Source organism: Balaenoptera borealis (assembly GCF_965194805.1).
Source record: "Balaenoptera borealis genome assembly, chromosome: 14".
In the NCBI taxonomy this organism is placed as follows: Eukaryota; Metazoa; Chordata; class Mammalia; order Artiodactyla; family Balaenopteridae; genus Balaenoptera; species Balaenoptera borealis.
The window spans coordinates 47005114-47019569 of record NC_138875.1 but is presented as its reverse complement, the minus strand read 5'-3'; the positions used below and the strand labels follow the sequence as shown (position 1 = coordinate 47019569).

Below are 14456 nucleotides of genomic sequence, written 5' to 3'. Positions count from 1 at the left end.
TATGCAGAAAACTATAAGACACTGATGAAAGAAATTAAAGATGATACAAATAGATGGAGAGATATAACATGTTCTTGGATTGGAAGAATCAACATTGTGAAAATGACTACACTACCCAAAGCAATCTACAGATTCAGTGTAATCCCTATCAAACTACCAATGGCATTTTTCACAGAACTAGAACAAAAAATTTCACAATTTGTATGGAAACACAAAAGACCCTGAGTAGCCAAAGCAAACTTGAGAAAGAAAAATGGAGCTGAAGGAATCAGGCTTCTGGACTTCAGATTATACTACAAAGCTACAATAATCAAGACAGTATGGTACTGGCACAAAACCAGAAATATAGATCAATAGAACAGGACAGAAAGCCCAGAGATAAACCCACGTGCATGTGGTCACCTTATTTTTGATAAACGAGGCAAGAATATACAATGGAGAAAAGACAGCCTCTTCAATAAGTGGCGCTGGGAAAACTGGACAGCTACATGTAAAAGAATGAAATTAGAACACTCCCTAACACCATACATGAAAATAAACTCAAAATGGATTAAAGACCTAAATGTAAGGCCAGACACTATAAAACTCTTAGAGGAAAACATAGGCAGAACACTCTATGATGTAAATCACAGCAAGATCTTTTTTGACCCATCACCTAGAGGAATGGAAACATAAACAAAAATAAACAAATGGTACCTAATGAAACTTAAAAGCTTTTGCACAGCAAAGGAAACCATAAACAAGATGAAAAGACAACCCTCAGAATGGGAGAATATTTGCAAATGAAACAACTGACAAAGGATTAATCTCCAAAATTTACAAGCAGCTCATGCAGCTCAATATCAAGAAAACAAACGACCCACTCTAAAAATGGGCAGAAGACTTAAATAGACATTTCTCCAAAGAAGATACACAGATTGCCAACAAACACATGAAAGCATGCTGAACATCACTAATCTTTAGAGAAATGCAAATCAAAACTATAATGAGGTATCACCTCACACCGGTCAGAATGGCCATCATCAAAAAATCTACAAACAATAAATGCTGGGGAGGGTGTGGAGAAAAGGGAACCCTCTTGCACTGTTGGTGGGAATGTAAATTGATACAGCCACTATGGAGAACAGTATAGAGGTTCCTCAGAAAACTAAAAATAGAACTACCATACAATCCAGCAATCCCACTACTGGTCATATACCCTGAGAAAACCATAATTCAAAAAGAGTCAGTTACCACAATGTTCATTGCAGCTCTATTTACAATAACCAGGACATGGAAGCAACTTAAGTGTCCATTGACAGCTGAATGGATAAAGAAGATGTGGCACATATATACAATGGAATATTACTCAGCCATAAAAAGAAATGAAACTGAGTTATTTGTAGTGAGGTGGATGGACCTAGAGTTTGTCATACAGAGTGAAGTAAGTCAGAAAGAGAAAAACAAATACTGTATGCTAACACATATATATGGAATCTAAAAAAAAAACACAAAAGGTTCTGAAAAACCTAGGGGCAGGATAGGAATAAAGATGCAGATGTAGAGAATGGACCTGAGGACACGGGGAAGGGTAAGGGTAAGCTGGGACAAAGAGAGTGGCATGGACATATATACAGTACCAAATATATTATAGATAGCTAGTGGGAAGCAGCCACATAGCACAGGGAGATCAGCTCGGTGCTTTGTGTCCCCCTAGAGGGGTGGGGTAGGGAGGGTAGGAGGGAGACGCAGGGGGGAGAGATATGGGGATATATGTATATGTATAGCTGATTCACTTTGTTATAAAGCAGAAACTAACACACCATTGTAAAGCAATTATACTGCAATAAAGATGTTAAAAAATAAAAGTTTTGGGCTTCCCTGGTGGCGCAGTGGTTGAGAATCTGCCTGCCAATGCAGAGGACACGGGTTCGAGCCCTGGTCTGGGAAGATCCCACATGCCGCGGAGCGACTAAGCCCGTGAGCCACAATTGCTGAGCCTGCGCGTCTGGAGCCTGTGCTCCGCGACAAGAGAGGCCGCGATAGTGAGAGGCCCGTGCACCGCGATGAAGAGTGGCCCCCACTTGCCACAACTGGAGAAAGCCCTCGCACAGAAACGAAGACCCAACACAGCCATAAATAAATAAATAAATAAAAATTAAAAAAATAAAAAAAAAATAAAAATTAAAAAAAAAATTAAAAAGCACCTCTTTGGCTGAAATTCTGTCAAAGGTCCATGTGTTCATGTGGGACTTTTTAGTGCAATTTGCCCCAGGTTTCCCTTTTTTTAGGCACATCGTAGGAGTATATCCCTGGCTTTCTTGTCGGTGATGCACTGTGTGCCTGGATCTGGCCAATGAGTTCTAAATTTAATTCCTAGTGTGACACCCTCCAAATTTCTTTTTTCTTTCTTGCGAGGACCCAGCAAAGTTTCAGATAGTGGCTTTTCCATCAGCCAGGGTCCTCCACTAAGGGAATACTGAACAGAGATCCCTAGTCAACCTTTGAAGACACATATCATGAGACATAAACTTTCGTTGTGTCCAGACACTGAAAATTGGGTTTGTGTTTACTGGAGCATGATCTCATCCATCCTAACTGATGCCCCGTGTAATTGGAACATTTCAATACTTTTAAAAAGTTGCAATTTTATCCTTTAAAATACTTTAATAGGGCAACATTGCTCATTTTCTAATATCTGAGTTCTGTAAAGATAGTTTCTATTGTTAAATGTTTTTCTAGTCATAGATGAAAGATCTTGAGTTGAAAGGATATGTAGAGTTTATCCTGAACTTTGACAAGGCGCAATGACATTAAACATCAATCACATGGTAATTTGCAGTTATCATTGGGCTGTCATTGTGTCTTTATTAAAGGCAAAAACTTCAAATACATGTGAGAAATCATTTTTGCATTCTAATACTACTGCGCTTGCATGCTCAAAAACAAACTTGGGAGTCGATAAATTCCACTGGGCAACAGTCATTAAAATACATGAGTACATGCTTCTGGTTCAGGATTTTGACACGAGTTAACTTGTTTTTCTGTGTATCACTATGTTTCAGAGCACGTTAAATATAGTTTAATGCCTGCATGAGACTCAGAGAACATAGACATTCTGATCAGGCAGCTACGAATCATTCTGCAGTATCACCTGGACACTTGATTTCACTGATGATGAAAATCACTCACTGAGATCTCATTTCCTTTCTGTGTAGGGAAGAGTGAAGTCCCTGGCAAATGCCTTTCTCTATTATGTCTGAAAGCTCTCCAGTTATACCTCTATTTTAAAATCTTATCCACCTCATCTTCAATCTATTGTGTCTTGGGTTGAAGAAATATATCAAAACAATTTCCATCATACTCTAAATTTGATGACTTAAAGTCCAACCTTGAAACTTTATCTTTTGAAAGATACTGTGCACTGTGAATCACACTTCTCTCCAGAACCTAAGTTACGACACTGGTTCTGTTAATTCTCGCTTTCTAGAATCAAGTGATATTCAAATATCTTTCTCTCGTTAGACGTTTAATGGCTTCTTATTCAATTTACAGTGGGGACAAAGAGGTAGAAAAAAATGAAAGAATTGAAGATAAAAATCATCAGGTCTCATGACAAAAGAAATCAGTTATAATTTGATGGGAGAAAAGCTGAACTATAAGGTTAAAGAGGGCAAGACATAATCACACACTGAAAAGCAAAGAGTGAGAATCCTGTGGGTTAAATTAATATTTAGAAATCCAACACACAAATGGGTGTGGTATAGTAGCTGTAAAAGATTTTTTTTAAAAATTTCACCATCTGAACATTAATTTTCTGAGGCTTTCTGAAGAACTAGATAGATGCCAGGCACAACGAGGCCTTGTGAGGTGCTGATTCATACACGTCAATCAGCGTATTGTTACAATTAATTTTTTTTTTTGAGAGTAAAGGAAAAAAAGTATCAAGATAAGGCTCTGACATTTCACTTTTCATGTAAGAAAAAGGAGTGTATATATTATCTTCATTTCATCTGATTTTATAAAAGTCAGGTTGTAATTTTTTATTGGTGCACAGTGATGGGAAAGGCAGATTAGGGGCAAGTTATGTGCTTTGTAAAAAGAATTTCAGAAAGAGAAGGCATTGATTTATGGGAGACTGAGAATATAAAGATAATATTTTGAAATTTCCTTCTATGCAAAGGCAAAATCCTGGTAGGTCTTCTTGTTTCTGTGGCTACAGAACTCTGCTCTGTAACTCACAAGAAGTTGCTATCATCCTAGGCAAGGCTTCATTATGGCAAATCAAACAGAGTAAAATTCATCATGATAGAGATGGCAGGGCATGATACAGATAGCAGGGTTGTGACTCATTTGCATCCACTAGGCAATTTTAAAGTGAGAGCCACTAGGATTCATGGGCGACATGTGATTTTTAAGGTCTCTTCAGCAGAAGTGTGACTGGCATTTCCTTTAAGACATCCCTGATCATATCCATCACTCACATCTTAAGATGTCCCCTTAAGATGTGATCTAAGAGTTATAATGAATGAATCCTGAGCTACTAAATGGATCTGGACCTATTGAACATGGTGACTGTGATAAGTTGTCGTACTGTTGCCATAATTAGTGTTCTCCTGCCCTATGTGCACTTCTCTGCAGGACACCAGGTCTTTCTACTCTATTGAAATCAGACATTGCCATACTACTTGTTGGAGCCAATGGACCATGAATTCTAATGAAGTGGCTCATTGTCAATGCCCTGGAGTGAAGAAAACATGAATCAGAGACTCAGCCAACCGAAGGTGATTGAGAAATAAATGTCTTTTTATTATTATTATTATTGTAAACCACTGATAGCTGGGACTTATAAAAAAGAAGGAAACCTTGCCATTTGTTACAACATGGATGGACCTTAAGGACATTATGCCCAAGTGAAATAAATCAGACAGAGAAAGACAAATACCATACGATTTTGCTTATATGTGAAATCTGAAAGCAAAGCAAAATGAAACACCTCATGGAGAACAGATTAGTGGTTGCCAGGGGTGGGGTATGGGGGGACAAAATGGGTAAAGGTGGTCAAAATGTACAAACTTTCAGTTATTAAAAAGAAGTCCTGGGGTTGTCATGTAATGTGATTATAGTTAATAATACTGTATTGTATATTTGAAAGCTGTTAAGAGAGTAATATTACAAGATGTAATCATAAGAAAAAACCTGTAACTAAGTGTGGTATTGGATGTTAACTAGACATTGTCATGGTCATTGAACAATATATACAAATATCAAATTATTATGTTGTATAAGTGAAACTAACACAATCTTATATGTCAATTACATCTCAATTTTAAAAAAAATTTCTTTTTGCCATAAAAGTAAAGGTCTTTTTTTAGGGCACAGATGGATCCCACAGGATACTTATGTGACTTCAGGTGTGTGGGAGAGTAGGTGCGGGCCCTGATGAAGGGCAGGGAGGGGAGAGAAGGCTAAGATGGGCTGAATGTAATGGGTGACTCAGGGAATGGCCTAATCGTGCAGGAGGCGCGGCCCCTGAGACCACTCTTCCCAGAGGAAATGATCTCGTGGGATCTCGGGAGATCTATGGGGGCCTGGCAGGTGAGTCTTGGTCTGAGAAATACCTGGGTGCCCTAGGTGCCAGAGGCCCCCGTCCCAGACTCCTCCATAAATAGTCTGTCTCACACCACCTGTCAGGCCAACCCCAATGCTTGTAGACGACTCACTCCATTTACACCCCGGAATCCAGAGTCACAGTGCCAGGAAGGGATGTCAAGCCAAACAGAGGATTACACAGCACATTCCCTGGGCTGCAAATCTGGAGCATTATGGGAGCCCTAGGAGCCCAGGCAGTCACGTGGGCTTCCAGCTAGGAACCCAGGGGCCCCAATCCAACTTCTGCTAAAGTCCAAGGTCATAGCAACCCAAATGTGCCACCCTACTGCACATCCTTGGGGTCAGTTATTCCTCTCAGCAGCTGCCAGGAATTTATAACTGCAGCATCCCTCCATACCTAGCCTGCAAAATACAGAAATCAATGATAGAAGTGGGATGCTGCAACAACCAAATCCACACTGTGAGGCATTGGCTTTGGAAACTGGGTTATAGGCAGTGAAAAAAAATTATATGAAGCTGGATAAAAGGTTATCGATGTTACACAATGGGAAAACATCTTGGAAAAAACTATTGTTTGCAATGAAGTAAAAGGTAGATAATGTCCCTAATGAACTTATTACTTAAGGTTTAAAAGAAAAAAAAAAAGGTAGGAAAAGACACTGCTTGTAACATGAGTTAGTTTTTATTGAACTTTTTTTTTTCTAAAAAGGTAATGCAACAAAGAGGTGGTCTCAGAAAACAAACAGAAAAGAAGATTGGCCCATTTACAAGCAGGGATAAAAGAGCACTTTGACAGCTCAGAAAAATCAGGGACTTGTAGGCTTGAATGATGCTATTGATTCTCATTAAATCAGTACAAGATAAAACTGAGGGACCTTTTGAGTGACAGCCTCAGACAAGGGCAAAATCAAGACTTTGCCCATTGCACCCTCAGCTAAAACTCATGAATGAGTTTCATAGAATCCAGGAAAACCTGTCAGGTGGCACAAGAAACAGTGGCTCAGGGAAAAGTAAGTGGTTAGTGGTGTGACTCTCCCACAGAAACCTGACAGGTTCAAGGTATCCACGATGAAATCTATAGAAAGGGGCATATGAGTGTTCACACGTGGAAGAAATGACAAGAATCAAATAGTAAATAACCAACTATACTGGATATTTTATGTATTACAGTCTATATATTATGTATCATTACTTTGTTACACTATTGAATATTCTGTGTGTGTGTGCTCACCAGCAAGCATGTGCACATACAGGAAGGGTGGTCAGATAGCGTATCCTTTTGGTTCCTGGGTCTCAGATAGGAAGAGCTGTAGGCAGGCTTAATATTGAGACGGCCAGGCATCACTCAGAGATCCTGGTCTTTGAACCCATAGCAGACACGGAATGGGACTATTGTATTATTTTGCTGTGTCAGGGGAACAGAAATAAACATTAGTGACTCCAGTGCCTGTAATTTACTCAACATTTTGATGACATAGAGGTGTGTAACACAGTGTACCTGAAAATATCTAATTAAGAAACAAAGCTAATTATGAGGGTTTCTGTGATCCAGATTTTTCAGCAACCAGTAATTTCAGAAAAACATCTGCATTAGTGGGCAGTCTTCTCACCTATTTAGACACTCGATAATACTCAGTTCAGTTTTGCTTTTTTTTTTTTTTTTTTTTATTGGAGTACAGTTGCTTTACACTGCTGTGTTTGTTTCTGCTGAAAAGCAAAGTAAATCATCCATAGGTATACATATATCCCCTCTTTTTTGGATTTCTTTCCCATTTAGGTCACCACAGAGCACCGAGTAGAGTTCCTTGTGCTATACAGTAGGTTCTCATTAGTTATCTATTTTATACATAGTAGTGTATACATTTCGCTTGTTTTTGAATGCTCCTGATTTACTAATTAAAGATTGTTTTGTTGGCTTCCGAGATTTCAACCCCGATTACCTAATCACAAGAAGTCAATGGTCAAGAAAGAACCAGGATTCTGAGAAACAGAAGCCTTGAGCATATAGTGATAGGAGTTCTTAGTTTCTAAACAAACTGATGGCATATTGTTACATAATGCTGTGAGTTTATTGAAACCATGTTTTTGTTATGACACATCAAAGAGGTAGTCTTGACATATAAGTGAATTTTAGTATAACTATAGCTTATGCAAATTGTGCTTTTTTGATGGTCTTCCTGAAATGGATTTTGTCTTTGGCTTCCCTCCGAAACTTGGAAACCAAATAGCTCAACTTGCATAAAACTATTTAAGAATAATACCAAGAGGATATTTGCTAATTAACAGCAGGCAAATGATCAGAGAAGGGATAGATCAACATAATGAGAAGTGGCTCATGGAAAAGCTGAACCATAAGGGATAAATAAGAATCATACAGGAACGGAAGAGACGCTTCAGTTAACAATATCATGAGTCAAGACAAGTGGCAGGCGTAAGCATAGTAGGAGAAAAAATATTCTGAAGATGCCAAATGCCTAGGGCTAAAGATGTAGTTGAGCACTGGAGAAAGATTAAACATTTATTATTATAGGCTAAAATTATTTTTGCAAATGTTCAGACTGGAATAGAGCAACCTAAGAGGGTCTCAAATATATCTGTCAGGGCGATTATAATAATGTGATGTGTGGGGAGAATAAGGTCAAGTGCCTCTCAACCTCTTTAGTACGACAATTATTTAATCAGTTATATGCCTAAATATTTACATTCTGATTTATAGGCCCATGGGGTCACACTGGGCCAGAGGAGCATCAATCACGTAGAAGGCACTGTGATTGGCTCCCCTAAAGTTGTGCACTATGGAAACCCTAATTCTAAACAAGAAATGAGTGGCATACGTGGGGGAGGGGTGAGGAACTAAAGATGGTGGATGCCTGAGAACGCGAAATACAGGTAATAAAAATAATGGCTGATACTTATGATGTACCAAAAACTCTGTTCATTGCTTCTACCCATGAGGTGATGCAACGTCTTAATTCCCATTTCACAGATGAGAAAACTGAAGCCCAGAGAGATTTATTAACTTGTTCAAGTTCTCAAGCTAAGAACTGTGGAGCTAGAACCTAAAGTCATATCTATCAGATTCCAAACATTCTTGCTTTTAACCACCATAAAACAATGTTTTCCTAGTGCCTTACTCTTTTCTCACCTGGCTTCAAGAAAGGACCAAGATGTTTCTGATTTATTATCATGCATCACTTACAGCTTCAATCTTGAAAATGATTCCAAGTAATCCCTAATTATAACTTTGATTGACTCTTTTTCTGGTTTTCTAGAGCTTTATTAAAGAATAATACATAAACTAATTAATGACTATCCTACAGTGATGCCTTAATACACCTATATGGATATAATACATATTTTATAGCTTTATTTACTATTAATAACTTTAAAAATAATTTTCAATTTGTCATTTACATTTATGATGACAGGTCTTTTTAAAGTTTTTTTTAAGTTAAGTTTTTTAAGTTGCTCAAGTCAGATGGTTGGTAAAAGAACTGAACTGAGACTTCTAAATTATGGGCTATTTCTTTTTTCTTATAGAATATGCATCCATCATACACCATGATCCAATACCTCTCACCTCTCACCCTCCAAGCTTCTAAGGTTAGTTCTCTGAAAGTTGTCCAATGCTAGTGACCTCCTATAGGTGCCCTAGAATAAAGTTTAAAGAACCTGTTCCTTACCCATGTTTAGGAAATTTGTGACTATTCCAGAAGAAAATCGTTGGGAAACAATTGCTGTATAAAGGCTACTATACGTATATTGCAATGTACATTATACATATATTATAATGCAATGATGTAAATGTGACCGAGGTATTTTCTTTTTCTCAATTTCTTAATACTGGTAAGCAACACACAATTACTAATGTAAAATGTGGAGAGGACATCATAGTTTCTAAGTGCTGTTTTGATTTTTTGAATTCTTATATAGTCTGGCTTCTGGGTGTCTGATTTTTATGCTCTCAGAAGCTTGTTTGTTTTTTTCTATATTTCACACTACCCCCAAATCCCCAAACCGTTTACGAATGCCATAAATTAAATAGTCACTTACATGAGGTCACAGGTTGTCCTCATGTATATTGAGGTCAGGGACTGGAAATCATTTAATACCTATCAGGTGTCCTAGGATAATATATTAATCTTTATAAAATGATTTCAAATACAGTTGCTTTATTATAGCATTTATTTATTTATTTATTTTAAAGGTTAGACTTTATTTTATTGCCTAGATTCTTTTTTTTTTAATTTATTTATTTATTATTCATTTATTTTTGGCTGTGTTGGGTCTTCGTTTCTATGCAAGGGCTTTCTCCAGTTGCGGCAAGCGGGGGCCACTCTTCATCGCAGTGCGCGGGCCTCTCACTATTGCAGTGTCTCTTGTTGCAGAGCACAGGCTCCAGACGCGCAGGCTCAGTAGTTGTGGCTCACGGGCCTAGTTGCTCCGTGGCATGTGGGATCTTCCCAGACCAAGGCTCGAACCTGTGTCCCCTGCATTGGCAGGCAGATTCTCAACCACTGCGCCACCAGGGAAGCCCTATAGCATTTATTGAATGCTATAATTATTTAGCTTTACACAACCCACTGAATTAAGACAGTTAAAGAAATGGAACAGAAACTTTCTTTTTCTATTTCATCTATTAGTAATCTTCTGATCCCCAACGTCTCTATAATAATATTTGAAATAGGTAGATGCTCTCTTTTTTGCTGTCATTTCAAGCTTTATATGAGGACAGCTTTTGGATCACTCTGCAAATAAACAACTTTGCAGCATTCTCACTCCCAGTCTTATAGGCAAGTCACTGAAACATCACTTTTTATATTCTATTAAACTAGTCTATCTGCATTTATTGCAGGAGAAAAAGACTGGCCAAGCCAAATATCTATTCTTTTCCCCTTAGACTAAATGAGAGTGCTCACGAAACCTTGCCCACAGATGAGTAAACTATGGCTATATTACTCACTTAATTATCAATTTAAGCCAGGAAGCAGATGATAAATCTATTATGTTACTCAATTTTAATTTCCTGTATAAACAATGATGTTTAGTCCATAGTATTTGACTTCATAGATAATGTTGGAAAAAACTGTAGATCCTATTTGCTAATTTCAATCAATTTTTCATTTGCGTTTTTAAAAATCACCAGCTTTCAGAACACTGGAGATGACTATGAGTGATTTACTTATATTTTGAAAAGGACACATAGTCTTTCTAATATTTCTGACTCAGTTATCAACCCTCAGTTTGATAAGAAGATACCTCTTCTATTCGTCAATAGACCCTGGTCATTGATTCAAGACTGGGAAAGATTACAATTCTTTAAATACAGTAATTTGAAAGAAAGTCTATAGATTTAATATTTATCTGCCTTAAAGGAAAAAATAATATATACGGATATAGATATATATAGTTTGCATTCTGACTATCTTTAAGTCATGTCAGAAAATAGTTCTGAAGAACTGTGATAGCTCTGCAAAGAAATAATTGCAGGACATTTATGAAGGCATAAACTCCATACCATAAAAGCTATAAATGAAGTCTATTTTTTACTAGGAAGAGTCATGTTTGAGAAAGTGTGTATTTAAGCCTAAATGTTAGCAAAAGCGATATACAAGTGCCGGTGAAAGAGCTATAAAACTGAGTAGTATACCCAGTGCAGTATTATGTGTAAGAGCTTGGGCTCTTCAGCCAGATAGCCTGGTTCTGAATGCTGGTTCTGCCACATACTAATTGTTTGTCCTTGGTAAAATCAGTAAACTCTTTGGTGCCTCAGTTTTCTATTCTGTAAAAGAAGCATAATAAGGGTATTTACCTCAAAAGGTCTGCGTGAGGATTGGATAAATTGGTGTGCATACCGCTTAGAAGAGTGACTGATATACAGGAAATGCTATTAAGTATTAGCTCTTATTTTTAAATAAACACACTTAGTCATTTCAATTTAAGAGCCAGGCTACACAAAGAACAATTGAGTCAAGGAATCATTTGCTGTTATGGACTGATTTTTTTCTTCTTTCCTTTCAATGTTGATAAGAACTGTGAAAATAATGTGTTGGTAAAACAGGAGACATATACATCTTGATTAGGATTGAGCTGGCCAGTAGTTTATGATTCATCTTCTCCCAATCGTCTCCTGATATTCATAACAAATGAAAAACCCTCATGCCATGAAAATTAACTTTCATAGACACCCTATTGCCAAAACCTGCCAAGAATTTTCCACATTATAAAACCAATGGAGCTGAAAGATGAATTACAATCATGATTCATAATGACACATGCTCCGCTACGTTAGGGAGAACCAGCCCACTGGCCAGAAGGATGGTAGGAGGCGCTTGATTCCTTTCTCCACAGGTTGCAATCTGATGCACAAACCTTGGCTCTATATGCGACAGAAAGTTGAGTAGCCATTTCTCCATTGTACCCATATTTATTTTGATAAAAGGAGAATTATTTTTTTATTGTTTTCCTACTCTCCGACACACACACACATGCACATACACACACACACACACACACACACACACACACACACACACACCTCTTTCATTTTCCAATACTCAGCAACAAAAATTCCTCTAAAATAACTGGGGAGAATGGTAAGCCTTTACAATAATCTGCCTGCAAGTATGGCCGACTTGACAGTGAGAACAGCAGTGGAATTAGAGAGAAATCAACTTGGCACTTGATTGGATGGAGGTCTTGCAAGAGAGGGACAGGTCAAGAATGAATCCTAGTTTTCGAAAGGGCTCTTGAGTTTATGGTGGAACAATTTACAGAATTGGGAAAGCTGGAAGAGGAGGAGGAGGCTTGGGGGAAGGATCGTGTGTTAGGTGATTGGCCATCCCATATTTGAGTTGTCTAGGAAATATCCAGGTTAAGTCTTGAGTAGAGACAGAAGGGTCTGGGGTCAAGAAAAGATGAATGGATTGGATTGGTAGTGGTCAGTAAACAGGTGATAATCAAAGCTATGTGAGTACATGAAATTAAAAGAAATTATAGTGTGAGGAGGAAATAAGCTGAGAACCAAGTCTTGAAGAATCAGCCTTGAACTGTTGAGTGGACGAGGAGAAATCAGCAAAGAAGGCTGATAAAGGTAAAGCAAATGGAGGAGGAAAATTTTAGAAGGGTCGGGAATTACAGAAGAAAGGACATGAGTTTCACAAAAGAGCAAATGTTTCAGAGTGAAGCCCACCCAAGAATAATTTGCCTCGTGTCTGGATAGATTAAGACAGGTCATGAAACAATTTAGCAGGATCACATAGTTATAATCAAAATAAATAGTTACATGTTCTCTGCATACCAGAGCAGAAGCATGAATAAATTTTGAAATCTTATTACATACATACAATTCTTAAATTGTGGAAAAATTACTAAAGTAGTAGATATTTTTATTTGGTGACCAAATTGATCTATTTATTTTAAAAGATAAAGAACCATAATAGCTACCAATTTTTGGACACCTGCTACTCACTGTATTTATTTCTCATGTTTTAAAAGCTGTAAATATTATTATAATCATTTATAGTTGAGTGAACTGAGGCTCAAACAGTTTTCAGAAACTTGACACAAGGTCATACAGCTAATTCATGGTAAGCTAGACTCAAATCTGGATCTGGGATCCTTTTGTCCAAAAATTCAAACTATGTAGATTATACTGAAGTATCAATACATTTTCATAAGGACAAAAACAGAAAAAAAATCATATTTAAAAATAAAAGGAAAATAATACCTTTAATCACTGAATACAATTTGAGAAATATGAAACAATTATCATCCCTAGCAGTGATTTTGAATTTCCTAAAAATATTTTCCAATATTCATCAGCTACCTTTTGTCTATCCTTTTAAACAGCAGTCTGTGGATTTTAGCATATCTTCGTTAAAAAAGGATTCCAAGCATAAACAGACATTAGAGTGTGAATTCAAGAGAACTAGCTCTCGTGCTGGGGGGGTGATAGAAAGGCACCAGTGTTCATACTGGTTTCCTTTTCTTTGCCAGTCTGTCTCAGTATGTCTGATGGGAGCATGGAATATATAAATTATATTTTCTTATGAGCTTATTCACTATAAGGACTATTGCTACATGTATAGTGTAAGAATATATCTTCAGCCATGATAATTCCACCACTAGAAATGTTCTTTCAGTTTATTTGGGAATAAATAAAAAAAAAGATCGACAGCATAAATTGAGCTAAAAAATATTTACTTAATTAAAGATGAATGAAAACAAAGTACCTTCTACTCTAAAGTGTAGTTTGGAGATGTGTGCAAACAATTGCAAGAAATGTTTCAGATCGTAAAATATGAATACACAAAGCATTGAAAATGAAATTACAAAGGGAAATATTCAGTTGCTATGAACACGTGGCTCAGATTAGAGCCTGTGGTAACACACAAGGCAGGCAGGATCCTTTGCAGCCATCAACAGTGAAACAGGATAATGAATTCTGGACACTGACTCCTTGTTTCTTTCCTGTGCTCAGCTTAAAGCCCCATGACTTCTACATGGCTCACTAGACACCCAGAAACATGATTCTCCTGGAAATTAATTCTCGCCCACAGGCAAGAACTTTGCTGGTTGAAGGAGGAACATAACAGGCTCAGAGGGACTTTCATCGTCAGGCATGGCAACAGGAGCAATTGAATCAAGATCTCAGAGTACTCATTCCCTGAGCCTGGATTTTCAACTTGGGGATGTCCTCTGTGCAAGAATATTTTCTCCAATTGCTTCCATACTATCTCAGACATAGAAGTAATCCGTTCCAGTAAGTGGAATTCATATATTTCTTCAAAAACTTGCTTGAAGTGACTGCCACTCTGCATGGAGTTCATGCTTTGGGATAAGAACAAAGAAATCAGCCTGGA

The 14456-nt window shown here is 37.5% G+C and overlaps 1 long non-coding RNA gene across 1 annotated transcript in view; it reads left to right on the top strand.

Annotated features, from left to right (window-relative positions):
* Positions 1–2182, top strand: part of LOC309610902 — a 913322-nt gene extending 911140 nt beyond the window's left edge. Inside the window, exon 2 of the long non-coding RNA XR_014234220.1 lies at positions 1429–2182. This is a non-coding gene — a long non-coding RNA (uncharacterized lncRNA). The remainder of the gene's footprint in view (positions 1–1428) is intronic.
* Positions 2183–14456: the final 12274 nt, after the last annotated feature.